At 47.7% G+C, this 23,118-nt stretch overlaps 1 protein-coding gene across 18 annotated transcripts in view; it reads right to left on the minus strand.

The window, feature by feature from the left end:
• GJC1 (gap junction protein gamma 1) overlaps positions 1-20,423 on the minus strand; it is a 38,415-nt gene extending 17,992 nt beyond the window's left edge. For 4 of the 18 annotated variants that reach the window (XM_052784975.1, XM_052784969.1, XM_052784967.1 and 1 more), the window contains exon 1: positions 18,244-20,085. The gene's annotated coding sequence lies outside the window, so the exon portion shown is untranslated. The other 14 variants (XM_052784972.1, XM_052784977.1, XM_052784966.1 and 11 more) reach the window with 9 other exon arrangements.
• Positions 20,424-23,118: the final 2,695 nt, after the last annotated feature.

Raw genomic sequence — 23,118 nt, forward strand, 5'->3', positions numbered from 1 at the left:
AATCTAGAGGCTGTCAATTGTGCATGCAATCAATCCAAGGTTTACCATCGTAGCTCTTCTTTCTACGCAACCATGCTACCATTATGCTGTAGACAGAATTGGCTGAAATGGCATGTTTTTAACATGAAAAAAGACCAGAGGGTTCCAGTCCTAGTGCAGCGTCTTACTGCAGCAGGTGGCTTCATGCTCTGAACCCCCATTTCAGAAAGGCACCCAAGTACAGCTCCGTAACCCCAAGTTCTGCATTAGTGGGACAAGAGACAGTGCTTCAGACACCTGCACATTCAGCACTTCCCCACAGCTCACTCAGATTAGGAATCAAAATGGATGATAGAGTGAGCCTGGGGGTACCCTATGTGCCTGAAGTGTCTCCAATACGCTGAAAAGGCAAGTGAACCCCACATCTGGAACTGGGGATTACAGAGCTAAGAGCCACAATGCCGACATTCACACCAAGGTGCACTGCAAATCTAGCCACCAAGCACGGATGCTAACGAGACATACAAAAGCAGGAACTAGCCTGTACATTTTCAGATACTGTCAATGTTTATTCAACAGCGGTTACAACAGAGAAGTTTGAAATTAGCACTGGTTTCAATAAGAGAGGGGACACTGAATCTTTACTTCTAGACAAGCTGCTACCTCGACATCTAATAAATTCTTTCAAGGTATTTATCAGCTTTTCACAGTGCGTTTTCTATCTGCAGACCACATACCTCTGGTTGGCTCTTACCGTACCTCGCCAGCTATAAAGAGGAAGATGCAGGGAAGCGTGTGGATCACACCTTGGCTCCCTCGGCCACCACTCAGAGTGGGAGACAGCCACTGGAGGGCACAATGCATCTGGCCCGCTTTAGAACTTGCTTCAGAAGAAAGATGGGGGGGATTCACGTCCTGGATTCCACCAGTTATATAAATGAACGGCGTGACAAACCTACGTATAGACACTGACCGCACAGACTTGTACATTTAGGTTAACCACAGCTTTCAGATGCGTAAGACGGCGTTATCAGCTCCATGTTTAATAACCAAGACTTCTGTCAGTTACAGAGTTCTGGCTGCAGAGATGTGAAGTTGCTGAAGAGCTCTGATTCTCTTCAACAGGAAAGTGTCACTTATTCTAAATGTAGTTTTAGTCCAGAGCAGAGCTACTGACACAAATATGGGAGAATCCACCAGCAGGCAAAGAACTTCTTTGTCTTTAAGGAAACATTTTTGTTCAAGTGAAATGACCTGTCTTTAAACCTTTCTTTCACTGGAAATGTTCAGCCCATCCACATTAAACATAATATGAAAGCAAAAAGTTCCAGGCGGAATTATGGCATTTGAAATGGTGGTATCCTTCAGTTTCATGAGACTGGCCAAGGTTAGAGGCTGTGCGTTTCTGCCTTTACAACACATGTACTGCAGGACCTAGATATATTGCAGTAACCTTCACCTAACGTACACTTAGCGTCTCCCAGATTTGTTGTTCTGGCAACATTTAACTCAATAATTTTCCATTGTTTGAAATAAAAGTCTATGGACACTGACACGCATCTGAAAAAGGCAAAACATCAGCAATTTCAGCTAATTTAAGTCATGCCAGAAAGTGCATTTGAGAGAGACTTTCATTCCTTGTATTTGTCATAAGTTCATTCTAGCACTTCCAGCGGAGGAGGCTCCTTAGAGCAGGCAGGATATACGATGCAAATAACATGACGCTTATCTCTGACAGCAAGCTGGCTCCTGCAAATTAAAGTTTTGCAGGCACTGACATCCAGAAAGAATAAAGAAGAATTTGGAGCAGGTACATGGGGAAAAGAAATCAACTTTAAGTTAAGAGGTTCACTGCAGGAAATCTCTTCAATTATTTTAACATGGCTATTGTTCACATACAGACAGTGAACTGCCCCTCATGTGTGCAGCTTCCCCTATCCAGCCCATGTGTGAGTTTGAACACTAATTTAACCATGGGATTAATTTCACCTTCTTTCAGCTTTCTCATCTAACTGTGATGGCCTCCCACCAGTCAGGGCAGGAAGAACTGCACCTCGGAAGAGCAGTTTACTGTAGCAACCTTAAAATCCTGCCTTTGGACAAGATAGTTGGAAGTGTGGCAGGGATGGACAGTGGGACAGGAAGAATGGAGGAAGCTGGAACCATGGTTAGTCTGGTGAAACATTCCCAGCAATGTCTCTATACTCCCAAGATGTACGGCACCTATAAGGCAGTCCAGCATGCAACAGCCAATTTCTAAGAACAGCCTCACTCCAGGCCATCAAATGCCAAACACTTTCAGAATGTACAGTATCAGGACTCGTTACGTGTCATTCCATCAATGGCAGACAGCGGGACTGACACCAAGCTGAGGGGTGCAACTGACATACCTGAGGGAAGGGATGCAATCCAGAGTGATCTTGACAGGCTTGAGGAGTGGGCCCATGTGAAACTCAGGAACTTCAACAAGGCCAAGTGCAAGGGCCTGCACCTGGGCTGGGGCAAAATCCCCAACATCAGCACAGACTAGGGGTGGGGGTGGATGGGTGGAGAGCAGCTCTATGCAGAAGGACTTGGAGACTCTGGAGGTTGAAGAATTGGACATGAGTCAGCAATGTGCACTTGCAGCCCAGAAAGCCAATTATGTCCTGGGCTACATCAAAGGAAGCATGGCCAGCAGGTCAAGGGAGGCGATTCTCTGGGGTCCCTGTATAAGACAGACGTGGACCTGTTGGAGCAGGTCCAGAGGAGGCACAGAAATGGCCCAAGGGCTGGAACAGCTCTGCTATGGAGAGACGCTGAGAGAGTTGGGGTTGTTCAGCCTAGAGAAGAGAGGGCTCCAGGGAGACCTTACTGCGGCCTTTCAATACTTAAAGGGGACTTACAAGTAAGAGAGATTTTTTTTTTTTACCAAGGCCTGTAGTGACAGGACAAGGGGCAATGGTTTTTAACTGACAGAGGGCAGGTTTAGATGCAACATAAGGAAGAAATGTTTTACAATGAGGGTGTTGAGGCACTGCAACAGGTTGCCCAGAGAGACTGTGGATACCCCATCCCTGGAAGTGTCCCAGGCCAGGCTGGATGGGGCTTTGAGCAACCTGGTCTAGTGGAAGGTGTCCCTGCCCATGGCAGGGGTTGGACTGGATGATCTTTCAAGGTCCTTTCCAACCCAAACCACTCTGTGACTCTGACTCTGGCTGGAAGGACTCTACAACTGACCTCTCCACCACAGCTGACTGACAGCACTGCAAAGGCATACAGGCCAACCCACCCTTCCTAGCCCAGCTCACCATCCCATCATAGCTGGAGCCACCTTCCCCTAGCTAAGTCCACATCCGGGTATGGGCTTCAGCTCACAACCGAGTTTTCCCTGGAATAGAGGTGAAGTGCAGCACAGCAGCACACCTTCCAGCCATGAGACTCAACTCCCAGAGGGGAACAGGGAGCTGAAGCTCTCTAGTCTCTCTGAATTTCAATAGTTCACTAGCACCTCCTCAGACAAAGTTTGTCTTAAACAGCATGCTTAGGAGAAAGATTTGGTAGCCAAAAGGCAGTTATTAAGACGCATATATTTACAGGAAGACTTTTTTTCCCTTAAAATATGTCCTCCCATGTCATGCTAATGAAATTTGATTAATTTATTAATGATATATTTGTTTTGTTTTGGTTTTAAGCAGTTTAAAAAGACGTGTGCTGAGCAGAAAAAAAATTCAAGAATAAACACATGGCAATTCTGTTGATAATCAAAAGAGGTTTCATGCTGCATGAAAGTAAAATTGGGCCCACAGGCTAATTAAAATAGGATTTGAATTAGGATGAATGAATAATTAGCATTATTCATTCAAATCTCATTTACATTGAAATGTAAGGAAGTGCATGATTTACGATTATTTTTGAGGAAGCATGGGGGTTCCTTTTTTTTTTTTTAAACCTGAAAAATGAGTAAGATTTTACTGTTCAAGAAAGGAGAAAGTTGTGGCCAGACCCAGTACCAGCAAGGTACCAGCACCCCACAAATCCTGTTGAGTATTGTGCTGATGCTACCTGCCTGCCCGACCTGAGCAGCAATTCCAGCATTCACCCTCCTAAAGGACACAAGGGGAAGGATGTGGGGATCTTCCTGGGATAAGACAATTCATTGCTATCACCCTTCCATCATTCACGAAGGAAGTGGGTTCAATCACCACCAACTTTATTCCTATGTTTTTCAGAAGCATTTACAGCACTGTGCAGCTGAAAAAGAATAAGAAAGCAACTCTACTGAATTTTATTTTTAATCTATATTAAAGAATATTTGGGAGTGAAAAGGCTGGGACTTTTTGGACAACAGACAGCGCTTTTTCAAATAAATACTCTGTCATCTGGCAAGTCTCACACGGCAAACAGCAGAGAATGGTTTTGAAAAAGCCACAGCGTCAATGTCAACTTGGAAACAATTTCTGAACGGTGCCTTCAAATCCCAGGCATGCTAACAAGGTTCTGCTGATCCCCAGACCAATCCCCCTGAGTCTAAAAAACTCCTCATTGAATTAATTATAAGACCACAGATCCTATGCAGGATATAAATAGAACACTAAAATATGGGTAAGAGGTAGAGATATAGTAAGATTCTTGTGCTGTCAAAAAAATAAAGATGTCAAATAGGTATCTTTTTGAAAATCAACATACATATACCCACCCGAGCATTCAGCTTAAAGATAAACCGGAATTTGCAGATAAGACATGAACCTCCAGTAGCCTCAGCGTGCCCTCTAGGTAATGCTAACATGGAAGGCCAAGTGACAATTTTAGCAACACTCCCCTGCAGTGACACAATTCAAATGAAATCACAACGTGTTTCATACTGGCCAAAACTAGCATTTACTTCACCTACAGCAACCACGCTCCTCCACGAAGCATCATCTCCAGAGCACATACCCCAGAGCATGCGAGATCCCGACTTTGGAAGAGCAGCGTCCATCGGGGCAGCCCGTGCAGCCTGTGCTGCAGCACGAGGACATGACAAGCTGCAAGCCTGACTCGAGTTAATTTGAGAGCAGAAGCCTGCAGTGACAACAGGCTTCATCAAAAATGGAGGCTGGGCTGTAGAGTCTCCATTACCTCATGAAATTTTTGGAGACCTGTTTTGGGGTCTGCGTCAGCCTAAGTCCCTTCACACACACTCAGCATTCAGTGTCCCTTCCGAGGTGTACCAGCTCAGAGACTGGTATAGCGAGCTCCCAAATTTAGCATTTCTGTAGCAACTCAGGACAGAGTTGCCTGATGCTTAGCAAACCTGATTAAGCTGCTCATCACATCTGTCCTACAGACTTAAGGTATCAAGAAGCAGAAGCAAGCCCCAGGTAATGCTTACACTCTGGTGATGTGAAATGTAATAATGGAGAAAATAAAGCGGTCAGCAGATTACACGGCAAGACGCGGTGCGATGTTTGACAGTCTTTGCAGTGAAACACTTGATCCTCAGGGCAACAAGCCACAGTCAAACCGACATGGCATCGTGCCAAACCTTGGTCATACCAGCACAGTAGCAGGATGGAAGCTTGCAGCACGAGTAACCCCTCTCCCTTCACAATGCAGCTTGTGGATTAGGAATAACCCAACCAGTGAAGAGCTGCTACACTTAGGTCAAAACAACCCGGGAGTTAATTCTGCCCCAGGTCTCCAAGGCATTCCCTCTTCCACCTCACCCATCTCTCTTTTCTAGTTTCAAACACTTCAAAGTATTTCTCTACAATATAGTTTAACCCTACTAAGCCCAGATGGATTTGAGTAGCTCCTATACAAACTGGCCTCATACAGTGTTGGCAGGTCCAGCACAACTTACCAACCTGGGCCCTGCCCTGCTCTTGGCCCCAGCATTGCCACGCTTGCTCCTCACTATGTAGGAGCCAGTAGCATACAGCAAAACTCTTTCCCTGCGTAATTTAGTTGGATGTTGAAAATCAGGAATTACAGGGTAGGGAAAAGGGCAAATTTTTTTTTTTTTTTTTTTTTTTTTTTTGCAAAGAGTTTGAATCTTAAGTTCAAACCATACTAGAGAAAACACCCAACACTGCTGTTTTGAGATCGAGGTCAAGTGTTTAACCAAAACCTGAGCTCTTAGATTACCAGCCCAGGCTGTCTGCAGACAACGTGGCCAGGAACTGGTATTTGTACCCTTAAAATCCAAATATCAGGAGGGTATCCTCAAGAAAGATTGTTCCTACCAACTGAAATGACCATCAGACTGGGTGAGCGTGATCTCAGTATGGATTCAGGTCCACAAAACACTCCCAACTGTAAGCTGTCAATTCCCGTTCTTCCACACCAAGTGGATCCTGCAGGCTTTTCCATGAGATTATCATATATATACAGCACTCATCTCCCAAATGCCAAGAAGTTCTCTCTAGGAGCTGCTCCCAAACTGGATATTCGTTTGAATAAGATACCACATGCTCCTTAGCTCAGGGCTAGTAAACCCTGGTTCAGACACATGAAGTGTTATCGCTTGCCAAAATACTTCAGAGATCAAACACACCAAATGCCCAAGTCCGATGCTGTGACAGCTTCTTTGTAAGCAACAGAACCACCTATTTACTTCAGTCATTTACTTATATTTTGAAGATGCTTAACCACTAGGTTTCCTTGTACCCACATGCATTACCCTAAGAAATGTATAATATTCTGCCAACAGGTAGTTTAAATTACCATATTCTATCTCCCAAAGCAGGGTCAGCTAGAGCAGGTTGGCAGGTCCACATCCAGCCAGGTTTTAAATACCTCCAAGGATGGAGACTCTACAAGCTCTCTGGGCAACCCATTCCTACGTCTGACCACATTCAGAGTAAAAAAAGCTTTTCTTACGTTTAAGTGTAATTTCCTGTGTTTCAATCTCTGCCCATCACCATTCCCTGGGTACCACTGAGAAGAGTCTGGGACAACAGCAGCAAAGCAATTTTTCCTGGAAGAATGAATGTGACAGAAGGGGCACAAGTTACAGGGACTTGAAACACACAGGCAAGTGATGCTGACACCTAATATCCTTCCCATTCAAAGTGTGGGACAACTGCCCAAAACAGCACAGGCTGCTGCTGTGTAGTCAGCCCCGACATGCCCTGTGCAGCTCCACTAGCATTGGCATGATATAAACACAATACTTTATTAAAGTATTAAAAATATTGTACTGTTGACTATTTCACCTGTGTTCTCAGCAGTTATTTTAACAAATACAGGCAATGGAAGGGTAAAGATGGAAAAAATGCAGCGGGGATAATGACAAAAGGCAGGTACCAACTGACAAACACCACTCCAAAGTAACAGAGTGTAATGGACAGCGGGGCTGGCATTACTGCACACACCTGCCAATGAATCGCACAGCTTCAGCTCATTTCAGGACGCGCTTGCTGGCTTGCGAACAGTGGAGGGAAAGAAACTGCAGGACGGTATCCCACTTCAAACTCTGCAACAGGACCTGTGCAGGCAGGCCTGACACTGTCATGCAGGGCTGCACCCGGAGACACACGGGAAAAGCAGAGCCCAGGTGAAGCAGAACAACTTGTGCACTCAAAGGGAACAGGAGCACGATGCCCTACCTGACACTTCAGACCTATGGATGGGCACTTCCATACCAAGACACAGAGCACTGCAGCAAGACAAAAAGGAAAAATCGTATTTTGGCGGACAGACCCAAAAGGTCTCTGGTCCAAATTGAAGAACACACAACTACTGTTGAGCGTTACATCCACAGCAAAGCCACCGAGGGACACATGCTGCTGGAGAACAGCCGCCTTTGTAGGGGCTAGAGCATTTGTGCACCTACCTGGGTCCCTCCACCTCTCTTGCAGCGAGGTCTGGGTAAGGCCATCTTCACTCGCGTACCGTTTCAGTCAGGCATCAGAGAGATTTCCCTGTCTTGATGTGATTAGTGATTCGAATAACCACAACACCCCTTTAACTACTCCTGATTCCACTGCAGCCAACAGCACCACAGCATTTCCCCATCGGGCTCCTCCTATATGCTCAGAGGGATGAGTGTCAAAAGAAAATGACAGACTGGAGGCAGCTGACCCAAATATCACTCTCACAGCCATTTCGGGAAAGGAGAGAGAAGCCAAAAGAGAGCAATTCTGTCGGCTCCTGTACGTCAAAAGGCTTTCATTCAGCTGAGCGGGAGACAATCGAATGGGGATGAACACCTAATTCACCCACCACCATATTATGACAGTCAAAAGAAACTACGACAGTGTTTGCTTCATAGATAAGCCTCAAAAAATAGCATGAATGGCTTGTAAATAAAATAGATACCACATATCATGATGCAGTCTGTCACAATGTCCTCAGTCACCCATTCTGCAACATGGCAGTTGTTTCACTGTGACCCAAATTCAAAAAAAGACTTTTGTTTCCCAGCTCTGTCATCTGGTCTAGTACGAGACACTGCCTCACCCTACAATTATACCAAATTCATGTAACATTTTCTTCAACAGCAGCTTTTTAGAGAAGGAAGGATGTTCAGAAGGCAGACGAGGACATTGCAAACCCTCACCACCAACTGCTTTACAAAACATCCAGCACTTGGAATAGCTCTGCTAAACCTGGTCAGGACTTTCCACTCGCAGAGATACGGAGGACCAGAAAGCTTTGCAGACCTCTGTGACTTTACACAGCTGTATATCTCCTTAGGTGGAGAGCACTAAGCTCAGGAGGATGGTAGCCAGCCACGCCGGAAGGCCAACTTCTCAGGGTTGGTACCTGTACGTCACAACAATCTATGAGGATGGTGTTGGGAACACAGGCAAGGTCAGAATGACAGCACCTCACCAGACCATCAAAACCACTCTATAGCAACGCGGTACCCAGCACGCACATGGCCACGCACTGTACAGATGCTCCTTCCAGAGCCATGCAGAGAGCAAGGGGTCCACTGCAACAAGACAGCAGTGAAAACACAAACTTGCCAGGTGAGCTCGCCCACTCTCCTGCCAAGTGCTGGCTTGCTGCTTCAACTTCTCTCAAGTGCTACCAAACTGCAGAAATAATTGAAGAGTTTTGTTTCAGTAAATTGGTTTGAAGTACGATTTGTTCTGAGAAAAGGAGCATAGTATATCAGAGCAGACTGCTATACTGGCATTAAAATGTTACTCCAGCCTGAGTTCAACAGGAGTCTTAACAGCTTTATTTTGCCAAAGATAAAATTTAGAATACAAATACGCACATAAATTCAGTAAGTGAATTATTTGTTGAAAAAACCCATTTCATATAGTGAAATAAGAAACCCTAAATTGTCATTTTCTGAAAGACTTGAGTACTTTTCTAGACACCCTTGGGAAGAGACCTGAAGCAGCCACTGATTGAACTCCCGATGCGCCATCACACCAGATGGAAGAAGACACATACCAACTGTTTTTTTCCTTCTGAAAATAGCCACAAATAAATTCTATTTTATGAGAGGAAACTAGACGCCCTTTTCCCACCATGCCTCATGCCACAGAGAAAGGCACACTTCACCAAGCACAAAGTAGCAGGTGGGTCATTTTTTTGCCACCTGACTGCTTTACATGGCCATGTATTTTATCAGACTTCAGATTATGAAAATTAGCAGCAAATTTAAGGCAGATTAGTCTCCCAAATGCATGGAAACTGCTTAAGCCAGGCATGTGACTTGATATAAGAGTGCAAAGAAGACAAGGCTATGGTATATACTGCTTTTTGGTCCTGCTGGAGATGGAAAAAAAGCACACTGAGATACTACAGGCACAATTGTGGGCAATGCAACAGTGCCAAGCTTCCCCCAGTTTCTTATTTCCAAGCTTTCAAGATTTTAGGAGGGTGGTTACATCTTGATACAACCTTGTTAAGTCACTGAGTGAACTTCATGCTTGTTCTGTACATGTTCTCTTCAAGCTCCAACCAGGAGACAACACATCACCACCATTCAGCATGACCACAGAGAAATCACAACTTGCTGTCTCAACGCAAAGTGGGCATCAGTGTAAACAGGATTATAAAGCACTGGCCAGGTCAGCAGTTTGGCCTTAAAAGATCTTACTTAGAAAAATATCTAGAACACCAAAGACTGTAAAAAACCTTACTTTTCTTATGACTAAAAGAAAATAATACGAGCATATAACAACAGAACCTGTACCAACAAAAGAATCTCCTTTTAGAGAGCAACTTTGGACAACCCAGTTCATTCCCAAGTCTGGCTAAGGCCATGCTGCAAGTTTGGATACAAGTAATTTCCCATCTGCATTACTAGAATAAAACATTTACAGGAAAATACAAAGTAGAGACAAAAAAACATTAACACACTAGATTGCTTTAGTGATGAATGCAGACACAGCCTTACTATTCCTCCTAGCACATATTCAAAGATCTATTACCAACTATGCCAGCTATCACTTCACCTGAAGGGTTAAATCACTGGTATGTGCAAGGAGCCCAACCATTTTCTAATGCAGATGTGAGTAGGTCTGCTTGCAAAAATATTCTTAATACAAAGGATATTTGAGCATCTGCTGTATCACATCTCATTTCACTCAAAGAAAAGGGGCATTAGCTGCAAGCATGGGAATTCCTAATAAGAAACCACTGATTATTTGGTAGATTCTCTCACTAAGGCAACTCATACCTACTCTGCCAAGTTCACAGAATCACAGAATGGTTTGGGTTAGAAAGGACCTTGAAAGATCATCCAGTCCAACCCCTGCCATAGGCAGGGCTGTCACTAGACCAGGTTGCTCAAAGCTCCGTCCAACCTGGCCTGGGACACTTCCAGGGATGGGGTATCCACAGTCTCTCTGGGCAACCTGTTGCAGTGCCTCAACACCCTCATTGTAAAACATTTCTTCCTTATGTTGCATCTAAACCTGCCCTCTGTCAGTTAAAAACCATTGCCCCTTGTCCTGTCACTACAGGCCTTGGTAAAAAAAATAACCCTCTTACAAGTCAGTCCCCTTTAATTATTGAAAGGCCACAGTAAGGTCTCCTTGGAGCCTTCTCTTCTCCAGGCTGAACAACCCCAACTCTTTCAGCGTCTCTCCATAGCAGAGCTGTTCCAGCCTTCGGACCATTTCTGTGCCTCCTCTGGACCTGCTCCAACAGGTCCCTGTCTCTCCTGTGCTGGGGACCCAAGAGCTGGACGCAGTGCTCTGGGGGGGTCTCACCAGAGCAAAGTAGAGGGGGAGCATTCCCTCCCTCAACCTGCTGGCCACGCTGCTGCCATCTATCCTATGACTAAAATAGTTTCTCCCCCACCACTTAGTCACTACTTCAGATACCCATCCACATCTTGAGGGAGCCTCCCTGCAGAAAGCCACCACCAGGAACAGGTTCATTTCTTAATGCTACTAAAAGAGATGACAATGCCACACAGGAAAAATTAAGTGGCTTCTTTACACACCTACTCACAGTACTAAAAACAGACCCAGCCTCCTCACCAGCCCCATTCCTCCGGGCACTCTCTGGGAAACTGGCTCACACTGAAGTGACTAGAGAGGAGGTTACAGAATAAGGAGCCAAAAGGAAGAGTAACGGCAGGGAGGACTGGGTGGCATTCACCAGAGAGGTTGATGGAGCTCAGAGCTGGAACAGCTGACTGGGTTACAGCCTTTCTTAAAATCACCTTGGTACATGGAGGCAAGCATCATGCCAACTCTGTAAGAGAAGGGTTACAAAGAAAATCTTGGTAAACTGCAGACCCCCAAACCCAACATTTGTACAGGACTACTTAGATATTATTATACAGATCAGAATTAGTGGACAATTGATGTATCTGTATAAATACAATATACCAGGGGAAAAGTCAGTGTGGCTTCTGTAAAGGGACTTCCAGCCTCCCAAAAGGCTCCAGACTACCTGGACTTTTAAAATCTGTGAGCCTCTCTCATCAAAGGCTTCTTGCAGGGACACTGAAAGGCCACATGGGAAAAGGAACTGTCCCTGCACAGATAAACAACTAGGTGAAAGATAACAAAGAGTAGGAGTAAACAGTCATTTCCTGCAAGGGAGGGAGGTCCCAGTGGAGTTTCACAGGCAGAGAGGCTGGGACCTGTGCTGGACCAGGACACTGAGTAAAACACAACAGTGAGGTGAGTGGGATGTGACCAAGGATCCTGACGGTAATATGCAAGGCAAGGAAGACAAGCAACCATGAGGAATGGCAGAAGGACTTTATGACTCTAAGTAACTGGTAATAAAATGGCAGATAAAATTCCATGTAGATAAAGTGATGCATACATTGAATAAAAAAAAGTAAATCTCAATTTCATAGTAAAAAAGATGTGCCCTGAGACGGCCTCAGCAATCAGCTCTTGGGGCTGTCAGGCTGTTCCATGAAAGCTCCGGTACCGCTCAGCACATTCCAGAGAGCCAACAGCATTTTACCAGTGTTAGAGAAGGACAAGCACACGAACAGCACACGCTGCTGTGTCACCATGAGCACCCGTGGTTCACCTGCATCCCAACTACAGTGTACAGCTCTGGTCACTCTCACCGTCCCTCATCACAGAAATGGAAAACAGAAGCAGCTTCAGAGAAGAGGTACAGACTGGCTGGCATAGGACGAACAGTGGAAAAACGAGAAGGCTGAAGGGGGAAAGAAGGTAGGGAGCTGTAAAATCTGGAGTAGCCTGGAGAACAAAAGCCCCTTAAAAACTGAAAGAAAGAGACAGTGCTTGATGCAACGGGTAAGTCTCTAGGCAGAAAGCAGTCAAAATGCTGAGCAGGGTTTCAAACATGCTCCTCCCGTGCTGTTGCTGCAGCCTGTGCTTGGGCCAGTGTCAGAAACAGGACTCCGGTCCAGGCAGACCTTCAGTCCAACCCAGTGCAGCTGTTCTAAAGGAGCCAGGAGTGAGCATCTCCCAGGGGCCTGTGGGAAGAGCACGCTAATGAATCAGCTAAAAGAGAGGTACTAGCAAAAGCCAAAAGGAACCTGGGTACCCCAGGTTATTAATCATTGATAACTTACAGCCGACTGGTATTCAGTATTTACTTGTCAAACAAATCTCACACAGTCGGCACACTTGAAGGGCAGCAATGATTTATTTCTGTCAATATCTCTCCAGCACAATCCTCCAGGGAATCGGATTTTGCAGACACCCAGATCGATAAGGTTTTGCCACAGATTGCAAAGCAAGCAAGAGCAGGCTGAGGAATATAAATCAAGCTGGTGTTGCCACAGAGGCAGACATTTCAAGTAAACAGTCCATAAGGAGTGCAGACTTTACATGAACCAAGGAATAAAGAAGATCATTTCCATATGGCTATATGGAAGATCACCGTGTACTTCCTCCCGAACACTTCAATTTTATTTTATTTTTTTAATATCCCAGGAATCACAGTTTCCACTATGAAAATTCTTCTCCTTTTAAAAATAGTTCAACTACCTATTCGAATGTTGGCTAAGTAACTCTTGTGAATGAATGTCTGCTGTAATTAAAATTTAGTAATTTCTCAACTACTTAAATATGTTTACCATGAAAATCAGGGGATTTTTAGATTTTTAGGAGGAGATGCCATATGCAAGACAGCACACCTGCAAAACACACATTAAGAACCTTAATTATTATATTTTTACACCATTTAAAAATATATTAACACTGGGGCCAGCCCCATGTGCACAATCTACCACCCAGCCCCTTGCCTGCCTACAGATGTTTCTCCAACCTCAGGCCCTTGGATCACGCAGCATTACTTGTCAGCTGTGTCCCTGAATCTGTAACGCAGCAAGACTTCCAGGAGTTAAGGAGTCAGAAACTCACCCTCAAGGTAGCATGGAAACCATCTACACACAAGAAATACAATCACCCTTCCAGGCTCTCTACTATTTTAAGCATGAGATACAGAACTTTACAGACAATGACTTGTTATACCCGAGTCTGGCACGGCTGCACCACTCACGACTGTCGGATGCTGGGATGTCACTGCAAGCAGGAGTCAATATCCCCTGATGCCACAAGCATCATCGCTCATCCTGTAAGCCGTGTATTCCTGAGGTGCACCACAGCTAGACTCAGAAGTCATTTTTCCACATTCCTTCATCAGTTTAGCTCAATCAGAAAAGCAAAGTGGAAACAACAGGCTCCAACGCACTGCACTTTTTGGGAGGTCTTTGGGGATTTTTAGAAGAGAGGAAGCGCTGCGCACAGCTACCTACAAGACAAATAATAGAAGCCTGGGAAAGCAGATAAACAGCTGAGTGGAACACCACAACAGGTATTCAAAGGGAAAATAATAATATGCAATTGTCAGCCACCTCTCCAGCACCACCAAATGCGACATTCATACTAAAAAGAACAGTAGGCACAATCTGCTGGTCATCCATATGTATGTCTTCTCTTCGTACTTCAACAGTATCTTAAACGAGGTCAGGCACACACACTCGGAATTGTTTTCTGACAAATTTGTAACTAAAAAGGTGGAACTAATATCTGTAAGAGCCGAAAGCTGGTATCATGTCCTTATTTAGGCAAAAAAGCTGGCTGACTCCACCGATTTTCATCTAAGCAAGGTAATGGGGAGAAATCCTTCACTCCTGTGTAAAAATGTAAATCCCAGGTCAGTGAGTCATTTAAGCACATGCCTAATGTAAAGCTTGAAAGAAATCCTGCTAATAACCGGGCTGCTTCATATTTACAGTTAAGCATGGGCTTAAGTACCTGGATGATCTGGAAATACCCAATAGCCCCCGGAAAAGAGACTAAAACAGGCTGGTTCGTGAATTAATCACAGTGGTATGAACAAAACTGCTAATATTAAACTGGGGGGGGGATGTACGAGTGTGTGTGTGTTGAAGCATCTGTTCAAGTTTAGGCATATAAAACATTTTTCAGCCCAATGACTCCATAGGGAAATGCCTCATACATCAGCTCATCTGACTCAATTTTTCCATCACATTTCCCTTAATACAGTTTTGTCCATAAATACACTATTCATTTTTTCCAAATATAGCTTTTTATTTATAGTCACAAAACCTTGTAGCTTGTGTTGTTACTTAAAGCCCTGGGTTCCTCTCTGAAATGTAATAATTAAGGAATTATTAGCCAACACTGAGGTATGAAACTAAGTTATCTGCGTTTGCAGAAGAAAAAGGGATTTCTTTTTGCTACAATATTTACCGTTCTCAGTATTTCCTTCACCAGAAAATAACTCATAACGTTGCAACTGCCCAGCCATACGTTGCCGTATGTCAATTTAGCCCACAGCGCATCTGGGAACTTTCACCTTAAATCTTTGTTTTACACAAAAGCAAGCCAATTTTTTTAAAATCCCAGCCAGACCTTCCAGACAGTCCACAATTTGGGGAGAACCATGCGTCACTACCCAAGCAGTGATAATGATTCATATTTATGGTATGAGGAGGTCAGTAAAGGAAATCTACACATTCCCTTCTTCCCCTCCAAGGAGCATTTTGAAGATAAATTCTTTTTTGTGGCTTTTAACAGAAAGCGAACAGCCTACCAAAGCCATAAGAAAGAATGGCCACTGAATAGATAATTTAGGCATTTAAAAAGTATAGGGTTTTTTTCAGAGGCAGAATTTAGACATCGAGCAATACTGAACACAGCAAGTGAAATGTGATTTAATAGAATTTGACCATTATTAACCACAGCTTGAGTCAAAAAAAAGCGTAGCATGTTATTACATGGCACAGGTACAGGACAGTGGAATTCCACTTCTGCTGCTGGCGGGAAGTGCAAAGACCAGCTGGAAAGACTGATAATGACGTGGGGCTCTGCAATAAAATACTCATTCACAAAGCACGGCAAATGGGATCATTTCTCCGCACGGAGGCGGCAGTGCAGCCACCCTCGAGGGGCTGACCGGGCCGTGGTCCAGCGAAGAGTTTTCGGAGGCACATCTGTAATTTGGGGAGTCTTCCTATGTGCTGGGCAGGGATGCTAGGAAGGAACTTGCTTCCCTGTACAGTCAACAGCGTTAAAGTAGAGCAAGCATAAAAAGTAGGGAATATTAATGGAACTTTTTTCATGGGAATAATTTACTTCCTATTAGCCAGATTAAAAATAAATAAATCTGGAGCACAAACTCTGTAAAGCACTTTGTTGAGTGGCAGCACAAAAAACAAAAGCTGGAAACGGGGTGGGAAGAAAGGATCACCTTCCTCCTAATGAGACAGCAGCACCCATCCTCTCGGACCACAGAGCGGCCAGACAACAAAGGGGTCCATTATCTGCCAAGGTTTTTACTTCAACTGTTTAATGATTGTTACCGCTGTCCAAGTTTGTGCTGCCATTCAGAGAATCCTGTCTGAGCAATAAGGCAAAGGAATAATGAGGTACCTGCCGCATCTTGCTTTGCGTTGCCAATGTTTAGAAAAGAGACGGTGAAAATCTGAAGTGGCATTAGGAAAGAGCCACAAAATTGCCTCCCTCTTCCTGGCTCAATGCTAACAGTGAGGCTACAGACTGATTTCATAACTTTTTTTCTCAGCCACGCGGCCCCTCACAGGTACAAATCACCATGAGGGAAACATTGGCAAATCACCAAAATTCAACCTGATGAGCACAGCCTGCCTGGGTCCCCCCGCTCCTGGCTCACATGCACCCTGTTGCATTTTAGCAGCTCTCAGTTGAAAGCTCACTATGCTGTAACGATTCCTCACTCTCCAGCACCGTGGCTCAGTCAAAAAAGAAGCATCAGCCACACTGCGAGCGCCTGCTGGCTCCAGCTCCCCCAGCAGAAGTACCTGAGGCACAGGAGGTTCAGTAACCCAGTCCATAACGCACCCAATGTGGGCGTTCTGAGGATTAAACAACGCCTGACAGTGTGTTTCTAGCTTGCTTTGTTGGTCCAAAGTGCCTGAATTACACCTATGTACAACTGCAAGCACTACAAGAAATGCACTGGACCTCATCCTCTGCTTGGCAAGAAGTGATGTTTTAGGAGTTTGGGGTGTTTTTCTGGAGTCACAGAAGTTGCTGGCAGTCAGTAAATTACCAAGTCAACAAGTCTGTGTGTTAAAATTCATCACAAACTCTGCATCAGTGATTAGATTTCACAGCTTGTAAGAATTTTCCTCTTAAATCTTGCCCTTGTCAGCTATAAAACCACACAAAGCCAGAAAAGACCTTTTAAGGTCAAGTTTCACCTAAGCAACACAATTCCCAAACCAATTACCTTTTGAACCACAGAAAATTATTTAGAAAAACTGTGTCTACAATTAGAACTCTTCAGTATGTACTAAAATCTTTGCCAAATTCTTAAAATTGGTCTAAACTTGCCTAGCATCTGATCAGTGCCTTGCTACACCTTCGTCCTCGCTCATAAACTGTTTTCTTTTAACCTTCCCTCTGTTAAGAGATGGATGGGACCGCCAGAAGTCCTCACTGTCAGCATGTTTTCCAACCCTTTGGGGGCTCTTCTCTAACTCCTTCAAAGCAAGCTGCCATGCTCTCAGTCTGTGACCCCGATTTTTTAGTTATTTACTGATATTTGCATCACTTGCAAGTTATCTGCAATGACTTGGATGTTTGCTTCAAACTAACAGGCAAAAACAATCACTAATGAAGGGCTAAGAATGGGCACCAGTGGAACCCATCTAGAAAACAGAAATTTCATGACAATTCCTCATTTATAGTCATTCATTCAGACCTGTGAGTTGCTTTAAAAAAACCCAAAATCTTAATGTTGTTGCATCAGTTAAGAAAACACTTAAGTTTTTTAAATGAAAATGTTCTCTATTAGCAATAATTCAATAGTCCACTGCATCAGTGATAATATAAACTTGCAATTCTAGTCTCAAAAGTACTAAAGGTAGTCCCTTTCATTAGGATACAGCCAGTCCTTAAGATTTTTCTACTAACTTTTCACAATTTAAACTGATCTAAAACTTGATAAAGCCAGTTTTAAAAGCCACTGCAAGGATGAGAGAAGCCAGGTCATGAACCTGAGTAGCCGCAACAAATAGCAGCTGAATGCATTTTCAGCACAGTTGAAAAAACTGAGATGGTCTTGTAAAATAAGTTTCATGTGATCTGAACCACAAACCTTCAAACGTGATCTGTCAAAGTATACTAAAATATGCTCCTTGTTCCATTTTGCCCCATCCTTTGGCATTTCAATTCAGAAATGTCAGTCAAGTTACCATTTTTCGAGAAAGACACTGCAAAGGAATCATTTTCTTACAAGAAGCCACGGAAATACTCCCAGGGCAGACACTCACGCTCAGTCCAACTGACCCAGAGCGTACGGCCATGCTGCCCGCTCTCAGCACACCATCAACCCCAGCTCACCTGAGCTTTTGCTCCGAGCCCCGCACCCCCTTACCTCACCTCCTCCTCAGCCGCAGACATGGTCAGAAGCCCCTGGCCATAAAGGATCCCCAGCCTGCACTGTGGCACAGGAAATCCCTGCAGTCAAACTACTCTACCTCAGCTTTAATCGTCAGGACCATCTACTCGTTAGGAGCTTTTGCCGCTGACCAGACAGAGGACAGACGCCGAGCAGCCTGCGCATTCGTCAGACACAGAAAATATGTAACAGTTCACCCCACCCACTGCCAAGCCCTCCAGATCCGCTTCAGTCACCAGTGTGACATGAGAGGGGAAACAAACATCATCCCCTCCTGCCTTTTTAGAACTGCAGAAACGCTGGAGTTAATTTTAGGATTGCTGGAAATACAGGACTTTCAGCTGTCTGCAGTGTATGGGGAGAATAAGGAACAGCACAATAAGGCTCAAATTACCTGTGTGTTTCTATATTAATTTTCTTTTAAAAATTCTTACATATCCCACTTCACAGAATGGAGCTTACTTGTTCCCCCTGGAAAGCACAAGCATAACTTTGGAATACACTTGGAAAGAATCAAAAATAGAGAAGGGCACCTTTCATTTTACTAATCACAAGTCTTGACAGAAAACAACAGCTTTCCCCTTTTAAATGACCTGAAGAAAGGTGGGGTTTGGTAACTGGACCAACAGCTGGTTTGCTGAACATCACCGTGAAACAGATTTCTAACAGAGTGGGACAGATTTTTTTTCTACCAATTATCCTTGACTTGCAGTGAGCAGAAGAAGACATGGAAATAATAACAAGAATAATCAATGGTCTGTGAAATGCAAGGTTTTTGTTCTTCCTTTTATTTCTAAATACTAACTAAACACCCAATGAAAAAGCTGAATGCGGTGTTACCAACTGTTGCTCGAGAATCCATACTGTACATCCATGCCCTAATTAAATCTCTGTGCACTATCTCCTATTTGTAATCAATTTGACGGTGGAACAAAATTAGCACTTCCCTGGGAAGCAAGGTCGCAATGACCAGAAAGAGTCAGAACTAATTCCTACCAGTAGAAAAGAGAATTGGCTAAAAAAAGCCAGTAAAAATAACTGTACAAATGTCATTCCTGTGAAATTTTACGATGACGGGTGAAAGTTAGGCCCAACAGAAGCCAAAACTTTCATTATCTAACACAGGGGGCAGATTTTTCTCCTCATGCTCTGCATTCAGATCAAGCACTGAGAAATGTCAAACCACACGGCTGCAGCCCCAGTTAGCTTGAGACAGGGTTAACTCAGGGTATCAGCAGTATTATAAACGTTTATCTGGCCAAGGAGAGCAAGGAGCTGCTGATTTCTTAGCTTGTGTTGGTGCTACAACAGCGTCTGCTGCCGTGGACTGAACGCTCAGGATCTGTTGAGCACTGTCCTGCCAGGCTGAGGAGCTGGGATGGCCGAGCCGGCTTTGCAAAGCGAGTTCGCTAGTGAGGTGACAGACAGTTGGTGTCTCTTAAAGTAAAAAAAAATACCTGTTACTTGGAACTAAGATCAGCATCACAGGAAAAAAGCAGAATTTGCCACTGAAGGTGGTAAGAACACCTGGAAGGCTGTGCACTCCCAGCACACTTCTCTCTAACGCCAGAAAGCCGCGACGAGGGTCTGCATTTCTTCACTTGGGAGAAACGCATTAGAAATGCCCGTCCCTGAAAGCCGCCTCCCCGCAGCGGGAGCCGAGGGGCTTCCCTGCCCTCCAGAGCCCGCCGGGGAAGCCCGGCGGGACGAAGCCGAGGGCGCCAGCTGCGGGCAAACAGCAGCGGGGACGCGCGGGCCCGCCCGGCCCACGGGAGACGCCGGGGGCGCGACCGGCCCCTCGCAACGGCGGCTGGCGCCGGAGGGCGCGGCGGCTCCTCTCGGCCCCTCGCTCGCTCCCCTCAGGCTCCCGCCTCCCCTCAGAGCCCGCGGCTCGCCTCAGAGCGCCCGCCTCCCCTCAGCCCAACGGCCGCTCAGCCTCTCCCGCCTCCCCTCAGCCCCCCCACCCCACCCCCCGCGGCTCGGTCCCCTCCGAGCTCCCGCCTCCCCTCCGCCCCCCCGCGGCCCGGTGCCCCCCTGCCCGCCGCCCCCCTCCCCACTCACGCCGCCGCCCCGCGCGTCTCCAGCCCATGGTCGCGGCGGGGCCCCCCTCGGCCGCCCACACGCGCCGCCGCGGCGGGCCCGCCGAGCCCGGGCGGGGGGCGCGGGGCGCATGCGCAAAGCCCCCTCCTCCCCCCACGAGCCCACCCACCCACCCGGCCCCGCCGCCACGTGCCGCCCGGCGCGCGCGCCCCCGCTGACAGCGGCGCGTTTGCACGGCGTGGGGAGGGGGCCTGTTGCGGAAGGGGGGGAGGGGTGTGCCTCACGCGTGGGAGGTCTGGAAATGGGGAGGGGGGGGAGGCGAAGCAGCTGGGAAGCGGCCCAGGCGGCCCCTTGTGCGGGACTGGGGCTGGGTGCGGCCATGGCCGGCAATCACCTGGGATGGGGACAGCGGGACACGTCTTGTGACACCAGGCAATGGCCTCGGAGAGCAAGGGAGCGGGGTCACCTCCGGGACGGGGACAGAGACACTGGGAGCAGGACAGGGGCAGGGTGGGGATGGGCACATCAGGAGCAGGACAGGTACAGGCTGGGGACAACAGCACTGGGAGCAGGGCTGTGGACGGGGACACCGGGAGCAGGGTGGGGGCACTGGGAGCAGACAGAGGACAGGGACACTGGGAGGGGGGGAAACACAAGTACAGGGGCACTGGGAGCGGGATGGGGACAGGGACATGGGGAGCACGATGGGAATGAGGACACCAGGAGCAGGATGGGGACCGGGACACTGGGAGCAGGGCTGGGGCTCAGCCCACTGCGAGCTGGTTGCTCTAGGTGGTGCATCGCCCTGGGGACCTGTCCAGTCACTGGAGCTGGGGGACAAACGGGAACGACTGAGGGGTCGGCGCAGTGTCACTCGTTGCTGACGACCCCGCGGTAGATGGGGGTATTTACCCCTGTGGTGTGTCCCAGCGCTGAGCCCTGATGAACTCGTGCCAAGGATGGGTCCCCCAGCACCTGCTGCCCTAGCGAGCAGTTCTGTGTGCCGGTGTGCCTCAGTTTACCTGCTCCATAGCCCCAGCCAGGCACGATCCCCAGGGCACCCTGCCTGCACCCGGCAAAGCTCCTTTGGGAAGAATTCCTTTGGGAATTCTAGCTGCTCAGAAGGGGCTGGGGGGTCAGGGTCCGGCCATGCACAGCCCCTGTTCCCAGGGAACAGCCGTTTCCGCGGAAAATTCCCAGCCCGTGTGTGCGGGGCCAGGTTTTCGGCTGCGAGAGCTCACGCAGCTGCTCGGGCCCTGCCGCGGGTCAGCGTTTTCCAGCTGCTGGGAACAGGCTGCGTGAGAACCGGCTCCTTCCCACGCCTGCCCGGGCCATATCCTGCCACCCCTCCTGGGGTGAAAGCCGGGCTGATGCTCAGATCCATAGGGACCCGTCGGGCAGCACAGCCCCATGGTTCTGCTCTCCCAGGGGCAGGGGTGACAACCAGCACTGATGCCTGTCAGTGTACGGGTGCCCCCACAGAACCCTCCAGCCCCGTTATCCAGCTCTGGAGAGCCCAGGGTTGGGATCAGAGCCACCCCAGGGGGATGACAGATGTCCCCTTCCTCGGACAAAACCCCTTGCCGCAATGGGTTGGAGCGGCCGAGCGCTTGGCTCCGGAGCCGGGGTCACATCCCCTGAGCCCGGGGACGTGCTGTGCAGCACCAAGTGTGCTGCTGGCCACACAGGCACTGATCCTGCTGCAACCCCAACATGAGCAATTCGGGGCTTGCGCAGCTCCAGCTGCCCGGCCTGGTCCCCAGGGGCCCAGTTTGGTACTGGGCTGTATTGGGAAGCAAAAAGCATCCCCTGTGAGGCTGTGGCAGGGTTGGCCAGGTCATAAGGCAGGTCCTGCCTGCACCAGGCAGGGCTTGGACCCCGCTTGCCCCCCAGGGAGGGGGAACAAGCTGCCGGCAAGGTCACAGTGCCAGGGCGGATGCGGGAGGCGATGGGGAACCTCCAGGCACTGCCTGGCAGGAAAGGCTGAGCCCAGAGATAGGGCTGGAGCCCACAGCACCATCCGTCCTCCCGCCGGGCGGATGGGATAGGGCAGCATACATGGGCGACGCCGCTGGCCACCGGCAGCGGCAGGAAATCCTTTCCACAGAGACCCGGCACACGGCGGGATGGCTGGACACGATTTCCCAGGGCTGCTTCCTGTCCCCTGTGCCTACATCAACCCAGCGCCTCCCGTTTCCACCAGTGGCTGGGAGGTTTGTGGGGGGGCTTCTCAGCTTTACCTTCTGCTCCCAGGGTGCTGTGTGCCCCCACAAGCTGTCCCGAGCCCCTCCGAGCACGGGGATGCTCTGGGGCAGGTTCCCAGAGGTGAATCTGGGGCTGGACCAGCCTGCCGTGGCCAAATTCAGCACAGTGGCATCAGGGCGATCCCAGGCAAGGCTCAGTCTCGGGAGGGGAAACCATGCTAGCAGAGCAGCGCCAGGGGAGAGAGGGTGTAAATGCCCCCAGGAGATGTAAGCCAGCCCTAATTCCACAGCACATGGTCAGAAGCGGACCCAGGGCCGAGTCCGGAGGCAGAGTGAGGAGCTGGGGCAGGGAGCACTAAAAACCTTTCAGAGCACAAGCGGATGAGGAGTTCCCCTGAAAACACAGCAGGAGCCCAAGACCTAGAGAGAAAGGAAGAAAATCTTAGTGTGGGACAAGATTGGCCTGGCCTGGCTGGCAAGTTAGCTACTGCAGGCAGGACCAGGATGGCTGGGGGACACGGAGCCCTTGGGGGTGGGACAGCGCTGAGGATAGGGGGAATTGGGGCTGAAGATGGGGGAAACTGGGGCAGTGCATGCTCTAAGCACC

This window comes from Harpia harpyja, chromosome 4 (assembly GCF_026419915.1).
Source record: "Harpia harpyja isolate bHarHar1 chromosome 4, bHarHar1 primary haplotype, whole genome shotgun sequence".
Classification (NCBI taxonomy): Eukaryota; Metazoa; Chordata; class Aves; order Accipitriformes; family Accipitridae; genus Harpia; species Harpia harpyja.